General features: G+C 28.0%; 1 pseudogene; it reads right to left on the reverse strand.

Annotated features, from left to right (window-relative positions):
- Positions 1–321: 321 nt before the first annotated feature.
- On the reverse strand, positions 322–2,707 carry LOC128039910 (transcription factor TCP4-like; annotated as a pseudogene).
- Between the last annotated feature and the right edge of the window lie 7,622 nt (positions 2,708–10,329).

A 10,329-nucleotide genomic window follows, 5' to 3' on the forward strand; every position in this document is an offset into this window, starting at 1 on the left:
TCATTAATTTTTTGTTATATTACCAGGTTTAATTGATTATTGAAGTAAAAAATTAAAATATTAAAATGTATAAATTATAGAAGTCATAAAAATATTAAAATATTATAAATTATTATAGAAATTTATAGAAAATTTGTTAATATTATTAATTTTAGGTAAATCACACTCGAGCTTTCTCTAAATCTTATTTTTGTCTAAAATTTTAGATAATTCACTCCAATTAAAATAATTATTTAAATTAATTATAAACTCACTGATGAATTGCAGAATGACCACGTTAACATGTTCTTTTTTAGTTTTGACTAAACCATAAGAACATCTCTATCTTTTTTTTTTGTCTTCTCTTTGAGAAAACAATTAGCTGTTTTGGCCAAAAGCCAGTGGTAGTGACTGCATGGTGGAGTGCCAAAGAGAAATCCTCTTACTCCATCGCTACAACCGCTAGCAACCAAGGCCGGCCCTGGGGGTTGTTTTGAAGTGCAACTGCCCAGAGCCCAAAGATAAAAGGGGCCCATAAAATTATTTACTCAGCTTAATTTGGGAAAAAAATGTAAAACTAAAATAAATTAATTAAATGCTTAGGGTTTTCAATTCTTAGCCATAAATACTTCATCTTCAACTCCTTGGCTTCTCCAAACCTCCTCTAATTCCCAAATTCCAACTCCTACCATTAAAGTTGAAAAATAATTTTAAGTTTTTCCCAAAAAAATCTACTGTTACTAGCATTCAACCTTCTTTATTTTCCCAAAACCATGCCAATGAGAGAAATTTTCTACAAATTAAATAGGGCCAAATTTGATTTGAGTAATACATAATTTATTAGTCATTAACATCAATCAATTGAAGCTATGAATTTTTACTTTATATTTGAGATATTGAGAGCCTCCCATCCACAGTCTGTCGGATCTAGCATTGTTGCAGGTATTATTCTCCTTCATTCCTCTTCTTTCTTACAATATTTTCATTCTTAATTTGATGATATTTTTGGGTTTAAAATAATATAGTCATAAATTAATCCTTATATTTAGCTTCTCCCCCTAATTCCTTTTTTGATGAACCATAGTACAGTATACTACTACATACCCTTTCTTTATGACTTTATATGATTGACATTTTAATTGTTTTTGTTACTCATTTATTTTTTAATTGCATTTTCCTTAAATAATTGAATATTGTTAACTAAAGTGTCTATTTGTAATGGATTATTATAATTATATTTACGTAATTCTAGTGACTCGATTTGACTTTTGAAATTAGTAAATGTGAAAACAACTATTCAACTTGGAATTCTTCTATTAGGTGCTATTGTTTTATTTTATTGTGTTACTTGAGTATTTGATTTATCTTTTATATATAATGTTGCCTAAAAGAATTTATCTAGAAGTGAAAAAAGAAAAAAAGAAAAAGAGAAAATGTGCTGAAAAGTTAAAAAATCACAAGCAATTTGCTATTGATAAATTTGTTTTTTTTATTAAAAAAGTAGTTTTTAATGAAAAGTTGGATCAATCAAATGAAAGTTTGCATAACGATGTTAATGAGAATGATGAAATTAATGATCCAAATGAGTCTAATGATGTGCCAAATGTATCCAATATTGAAAATCTTGGTCTTAATAAATATCAAACAATTCCTCTTGATATTGGCATTGATGAAGAACAAACAATTCCTCTTGATAATTGGCGTTGATGAAGAACAAACAATTCATTCTTTGGATATTTATGATCCTAGAAATTGGGCTAAACTTGATAACAAAACAAGAGACATTTTAGTTGAAAAGGGGCCTATAAGAGAAATGAATATTGATTTTCCTCTCGATAACAATAATAGGCATTTTTCATATACTTATTTTTCTAGAAAGTTGAGCAATGGTGAGATTAGCGATAGAAAATGGTTGGTTTATTCCAAACATGTTGACAAAGTGCTTTATTTTTGTTGTAATATGATTTTATTTTATTATATTTTATAATTTTTTAAAAAGGCTCGATTTATTGTTTCGCCTAGGGCCCAAAAAATGTCAAGAATGGGCCTGCTAGCAACGTTGTCACTGCCACTATCAATAGTAGCACTGCCATTACTCCAGGCAACAATCTCCGAAACCTTTCGATCTCTACCGGGTGTTGGTGGTGGTGTTCCCACCTAGCAGAAGACCCATTGAAACCAGCTAATGGGATGGACCCAGAGAATAAAACAAGTTCAATGTGGTGTGCCTGCGCTATAGTAGCTGTGGTGCAAAAGAATCGATTCCCGAAACAACTGAAGCAAAAGCCGAAGATCTTGATCGTGGCTGCTATCCTTGACAACAAATCTAGCAGATAATTCTAGAATTGTATAGAAGATGGCGCCTCACTTGAAGCTCCCAATGGAAAACAACCTTAATTATATCCGCAATCTCATCAGAAACTAACGAAGGTGGAAGAAAACCCGAATTATTATTGGGGTTATCTCTCATTTCTTGTTCCTGAGGACTTTGAACTTTAATCCCCATTATTGTAACCTTTCTTCTCCGAGTACCCGACCTAGCAACAAGGTTTTCCACTAGGTTTCCACTATGGTTGATGTGGAACTGATACGAGTTATCATTATCGATTGCTGTTGTCGAGTTTTGGTCTTATTGGTTACTAGTTTTAGCGATCGAAGTGCCTGTATCCAAAGTTTTAGGGTTTCGAGGAGGCAGTTTAGCGATCTCATCAATGGCAAGTTTCTCCATTTCTAGGGTAGAAGGAGAAGAGGCATGAGAAAAAAGTTTTGGAATAATTACAGGATGTTTAAACTTTGGTTAAAAGTTAAAAAAATCACATTCATTAATTTACTAATATATCACATCAATAATTTGTTTGTGGATTAAAAGAATTTTTAATTGCAATATTTAGTTTCAATAGTTATTTTAAATAGAGTAAGTAAGTTGAGAAAAAATTAGAGTGATCAAAATATGACAAATTCTATTTTAGAGTGACCTTGAGTACAATTTACCCTAAATTTTTTAGAAAAATATAAAAGATATAAATTTATTAAAATATTAAAATATAAAAAATAAAAAGCTAAAGATGTTATAAAATAATAACAATGCAAAGAACACAAGAATAATAGATAAGAATAAATGGAGATTTCTATTGCATTAATCTTTTTTCCATCCTCATTAGAAGTAGTATACTCCTATAAAATATATAGGGAGATTAGACTCTTCATTTTTTAATACATAAATAAGAAATGAGTTACAAGAAGATGAAATGTGAAGAGTTAAGGAAGATGAAAGGTGATAGGTTGATTATAATTAACATCCACTTAATAACATTCATATCACTCCCCCTTGGATGTTCATTGTAAGGACATGCCTCATTAAAAATCTTACTAGAAAAAAGCTCTGTGGGACAAAAACCTAGCAAAGGAAAAAAGAGTACATAATCTTTTAATACACAATATGTCACAACCTTAAAAGAAAAATGTAGTGTGAATTTACTCCCCCTTATGTAAGCATCACTTAAAATCTTTGAAATGATGCAATCCAATGCTGAAAGTTTACTTCTCAAATGTAGCGATAGGGAGTGCCTAAATGAATTCTTGACTATTTTTTTTTTGCATTGGGTGAGGGGTGTTACAACAGTGCATATTTTGCTCCCCTTATTTGAACATCATTTTATAACTCAATATTAAGTCATTCAATATTATTTATCAATAATAAATCAACAACATATACAACAAATTTTGTTGATGCGTATCAATATAGTAATAAAATTAAATTCAATTGCATTCTCACGCTTTAGATGTCACCAACAACTTTATAAAACATGATATATTGTATCATTCACTATTACCAATATAATGAGTGCATTGGGAACATAAAAACTGGTACTTCAGGACCATCATTTTATAACATTATTGTTTGATCATTTGTATTCCTTTTCAATATCTCCAATCTACATGAAAAATTAGCCCGATTAGTTTTGATTATATAAACACTATTGGATACTCAATAGTAATTCTTTATAATATTATTGTGTAACAATTTTTCTTATTAAACACTCTATCTTCACACTGAGACGATTTTCATTTTCGATATACTTTTATTATAAAGTTTATCTATCGAATAATTATTTCTCTTGGAAATTCTTTAGAACTCCAATGATATTCAATACATTAATATCAACAATGATGATAATAACCTATATGTATAAATACATTAACTAATAAAACGCTAAACAAAATCATATTCACATTTAATGATTTTCTCATGAAACTCGAGTTTTATGCTTTAGGTATTAATACTATCAAATAATTTATATCATTGAATACAAATTCACTAGATGTAAATAAATAACTTTATTTGGTATTTGTATCCACCGAAATTAATAATTTTTATAACGAAAACCAAGTATCTTGTGAACGTTCTTATTACAAGTAAATTCTATATATTATGACTTATATTTTTTCCGCTATTATGCTAACATGTACTTCCTTTGGCTTTACACCTTCCGAGTGTTTCGACTTCTTGTCTGAGATACATTTCATAAGTTATAATAGAAATGTTTATTTATTTTGATGACTTGTTCTCATCTCAATGCTTTCAAGTATATTTTCATTCAAGATCCTCATTTTTCCATAAAATTGAAGTGTTCTACGTATATTATCATTGCCAACAACAATTTCATTTTGTCACCTCCATCATATTTGGTTATAACATAACTGATTGAGATATCCCATTATATTCATAATTTCAGGTACCTGAACCTCTTCTGGGGTTTTATCAAAAGTTATACATTGGGTCTCTTCATAAGTACCCTCCTCCTTTAGAATGTGAAAATCTTCATTTATTTCTCTTTTCTTTCAAGAATTTTTCATTTTATGGAGCATGCCTAAGACTTATTTTTATCACATTATCCTTTTAAGACATATACTTATTTGGAGCATTTTAGCTGGTATATGTATAAGTTAACATATGTAATCTCTAAATGTCATCACTAAACATGTCTAATAAAAAATTTTATTCTTCAAACTTTGGCACATAATATTAGTGAGGATAAGAAAAATGATGACATAATTATTTAACAAATTCATCCCCTTAATGTTGAGAAAAATTTTAAAATTTTAAATATATCTCCTTCAACTTTTAACATCTAATGAAAATTTTAAAATTTCTCAACTTCATACTTGATGATCTACCTTAGTGCATTATGGTGGAATATGAAATAGATATTGCACATCCACATATTCTTAGATGAAATCTATTGGGTTATAAATGAAAGCAGTTCTCACGAGACAAATATTTCTTACATGTTGGCTTGATGCAAATAACATGCTTATTGTAAAGCCATTCTAGTATTAATGGTTAAGCAAATAAATGGAGGCATAGTTTTGCTAACCATTAAGTATAACATATATAGGCATAGACAACTTAATATTATCCCAGTTAAAACTACGAAAATCAAGCTTGGGATATAATGCACCAGCGTTGTTAGCATAAATTGCATACTATAGAGATTGTGCACAATCAAATTATTTCAAGAAATAATATTACAAACTTCAGGTTGCACACATGTGATACATGAGGTCATATATTATTTGGTTATCATCTAAAAATGCAACTGACCTCTAACTTTAGATAGTGTTAGTTCAATATGTTGTCCAAATAACTAGTATTGATGACAATTATTAATATATAACTTCTAATTCTTAAATTAAATCATATAAATTTTCATCAAATTATTATGCACCATCATCACTTGGGAGGGTTTAACTGGTCATACCAACACTATGAACTTTTTTCACCATATTATACGTCAATCATATATATGTAATGTATTCCTTCGGAAATATTTATTAAAAACACGAATATCTAATGTCATTTCTATCCATGGTGTTAATGTAAAACATATAAAGATTTCCTTCAACATATATCTTTTGATCTGAAAAATAATATAATTTTTACAAAATTTTGCATCACAATGAGTTAAAATATTAACTCTTAAAGAGCTTTTACATTTTGGTGCAATATTAGCTCTTCAGAGCATGTAATCGCTTTTATTTTATAACCTTAATGAATGCTTAATTTATTTTAAATAATATACACTTTTGCACTTTTTTCAACATGAATGATAAAAAATTTTATATTAAAAACTTTATTTATTGATATAAAATAAAATGAATAGGTATAAATAAAAAATATATTAAACATAATAAATAATAAATTCATGTTACTAATAAATCCCTATGGTTAGATAATATATATTTTATATATAGCAGAACACAACAAAATGCAAAATATTATAAGGTCAAATTAAAGTAACTTTATAGCTATAAAGGTTTAAGTATAAACATTTTCTAATCTCCACCTCAATTATGAAACTATCCGCACAGGTGAATATCCTAGAGTTCATGACAAGTAAGTACTTTTACTCTAATTCCACAATAATCATATAACTTAATCAAAATTAAAATTAAACTAATCAATTCTATTAAAGATGAACCAATAAAAATAAAAACATTTATCTCCACATAAAAATCCTAATAACTAAATAGGTGAAGAGATCTAAAAGTCATAGAATTATGGATAGAGAACTATATAAATTAAACTTATTAATAGAAATCAAATCAAATTTCAAAAGAAATTGATTAGACCGACTTAGGTTACGATGGATGAGAAGCGTTGATTATAAACATTCTTTGTAATGAAGAGAAATATAGCATCCCCAAGTAAATATCAAGTAGCCATTGATTCTAATGATTCTTAAACCAAACACTTAAATTTCAATGCTTAGATCCCAAATTTTTTTTGACACAAACTAAGAACATATTAATCATCCTTGTATGCATGGTTAGCTTTAGCATTATAGTAAAAATTTTCATCTTTTGTCAAAAAATTATCCTTCATTTCATCATTTTGGGATAATGAAATTTATCTCAATATTGTTTCTTTTTTTAATGGATGCTTTGATAAAGTTTTACTAGATGCTTGAACATATGACATGTACGTGACCAATGCATTTTCATACCACATTGGTAGCATGAATTTTCAATAACCTTCGAATATTTTGACCACCATTTTCTTGTTTTTCCTTATTATTATTTTTTCTACTGGTTAGAATTGTCACTTCTATAACCACCGTGATAAAAATTATTAGTATGTCTTCAAAAAAATCCTCAATTACAACGACAACCACGACCTCTATATTTTGGATTTTCATAATTGTTATGTATTGTTATATTCACTTCAGGGAATGAAGTCTTTTTCACTTGAAGGCATGAGATCGTTTCAAAATACTTTTTAAAGCCTTTTCACAATATTATCATTGCAGGATCACATAAGATATTTTAATCATAACAAACTTTAGAGAGTATTATTGTTTTTAATAGTGAAGTCATTCTTTCAAATTATTACGCAATTCAAAATTTAAGAGAATATTTCACAATTAGATATTCAACTTTTAAACCTTCATGCAGATGATGTTGGACAAATACAATTGTTTTTGCTTTGTCTATATAAAAGTCAAATTTGTTTATACTCACAAATCATGTGTGGCTCTATTAGAAATAATCTAAAATGCAACGTAGTTATCATATCAATGACATATGTTACGAAAGATATACATATTTAAGAAAAATATTGAAGTTGTTGATACTTCAATCTTATTCAAAGTCTTAGATCATAAACAAACATACCATGGAATATATAAAAAATAAATTCATACTTAAATATGATGAAAAAGAATGAGCATCATTTTTAACTTTTTTTTCATCAAGAATATTGAAATCTCAAAATCTTTCAAGCATGTATAAAAAATCACATACCTTAGGGTTGTTGCTTCATCAAGGGTGTTGGTCATCTAGATTGCTTGTTCTCCAACGGAATATGGAATACTATCGAGAAAGATTGTGTTGATAACGTGTTAAAAAATAATAATAACGTAAAGAACACAAGAATAATGGATGAGAATAAAGAGATATTTCTATTGCATTTCTCTTCTTTTTCATCCTCATTACAAGTAGTATACTCCTACATATATAGGGACATTAGGCTCCTCATTTTCTAATACATAAATAGGAAATGGATTACAAGGAGATAAAAGGTGAAGAGTTAAGGAAGATGAAAGGTGAAAGGTGAAAGGTTGATTATAATGAACATCGACTTCATATATAACACCCCAAACCCGGTCTAAATGTCATGACCGAATCTGACGATGTCACATTGTAACACCCCTTACCCGTATTTAATGCCGGAATAGGGTACGAGGCATTACTAGAAGACATACATTTGCATACGTATTAAACCGAGTTACAAAATTTCATCCGAAGTAAAAATTTCAAATTTTTAACTTGCTTTTATAATTCTTTACAACATATCCTCGAAATATTATATTCATAACAAATAGGGCCTACGAGATCCGATATTTACTCATGTAATTCAAAGCTTCATTTCCATTTCATTCAATTCACAATTTCTCATGTTCACAATTCAAATCAATTTCTCAATCCAATATATATATTTCAATCATCTAAGAATATAATTCAAGTTACACAAACTTACCAGGCTAAAATGCAGAAATACCAAAATTTAGGGACATTTTGGTAAGTTTCTATTTTTCTCGAATTTCCACCAAATCTTGATATAAATTAATATTTCATTCAATTTATTAATTTAAATAATAAAAAATTCATTTCACGTAATTTGATCACTTTTTGACATTTTTACAAAATTACCCTTAAAATTTTACTTGTATTCAATTTAGTCCCTAAACCTAAAACATGTAAATTAGCTATTTTAAAATAAAATCATATTAGCTAAATATTCACATATATTTTCCTCCCCTCCACTCCATTCCACATCCTTGATATATACATAATACCACTATTAACTTGTTTACTCATAACAAGTTGTTCACTTGAGTCATAATCACTAAACTAATTATATCTTAAGCTACAGAACTCCGAATTGACATCCGAAAATTTTATCTGAAACTTGACTCACATATATTCTTACCATAAAATTTTTAGAATTTTTGATTTATCCAATAAGTACAGTTAATTCTTTAAAGTTTTCTCTGTTTCACTGTTTGACAGTTCCGACCCCTCTTCACTAAAAAATAATTATCTCTTTGTACAGAATTCATATGACGTTTCCATTTTTTCTATTGAAAATAGACTCATTGAGGATTTTAAAAATATAATTTATAACCCATAATTATTTTTTTAAATTTTTAATGATTTTTCCAAATCAGAACAGGGGAACCCGAATTCATTTTGACCTTGTCTCAGAAAATTTATTATATCTCATGATTTAAAATTCCATTACTTACACCGTTTCTTCTATGAGAAACTAGACTCAATAATATTTATTTCCATATTTTATTCATACTCTAATTATATTTTCACAATTTATGCTTATTTTTAAAGTTAACCTACTACTGCTGTCCAAAACTGCTTTTAGTGCAAAATGTTGATTACTAGGTGTATAACTCTCTTATTCCCTTTCTCTATAATATTTCCCATCACTTTCACTTATTTCTCTTCACTAATATATCAAGAACATAAGACCTTATATAATAAAAATCTACTATAACATTATTTCCATGCTTTTTCAATAATATGAAACTTAAAAATATATTGAAATCTTGATGTTCTTACCTTGTGCTATTGATTTCAATCTTTAACTTGATTTTCTCTCTTCTTCAGCTTCTATTTCTTGAATCTAACTTGATATTCTAGCTCCCCATTGTCTCCTTGTTATTCTTCTCTCTAGGAAGCTATGAAAAATCTTTTGATTTCTAGGTGAAAATGGTAAATTTTTGGTGGAAGGACCAAATTGTAAAGAAAGCAAAACTTTCTTTCTTCTCCTCTCTTCTCACGTTAGTTGCACGGAAATATGGTGGAATGGATGATTCTTCATCTTCCTTTTCTTATATATACTAAATAAAATACTAATAAAATAATAAAATATCATTTAAAAATCAAATTAAAATATTAATAAACTAATATTTAATTAATTAATATAAAATATCTCCAACATCATCATTATCTTCTAGATTTCTCTCTCTTCTAATTGACCATTTTACCCTTTATAATCTTTAAAAATTCCATCCTTGAGTCATCACTTAATTTGGTAAAATTGTGATTTAGTCCCTCAAAATTCTTCACCTTTTCAATTTGGTCCTAATTCATCCATTTTCCTTAGTTTCTAGATTATTCAACACTTAAAATATTTACACTATTGGTCCTTCAAATTTTTCGTATTTACACTTTAATCCCTCAAATTTTGAGTATTTACTCTTGGGCAACAAAACTTTTCTCACTTTTGCGATTTAATCCTTTCTTGAATCAATATGTCATAATATAATTCCC

The sequence above is a fragment of the Gossypium raimondii genome, chromosome 3 (assembly GCF_025698545.1).
Source record: "Gossypium raimondii isolate GPD5lz chromosome 3, ASM2569854v1, whole genome shotgun sequence".
NCBI lineage: Eukaryota > Viridiplantae > Streptophyta > Magnoliopsida > Malvales > Malvaceae > Gossypium > Gossypium raimondii.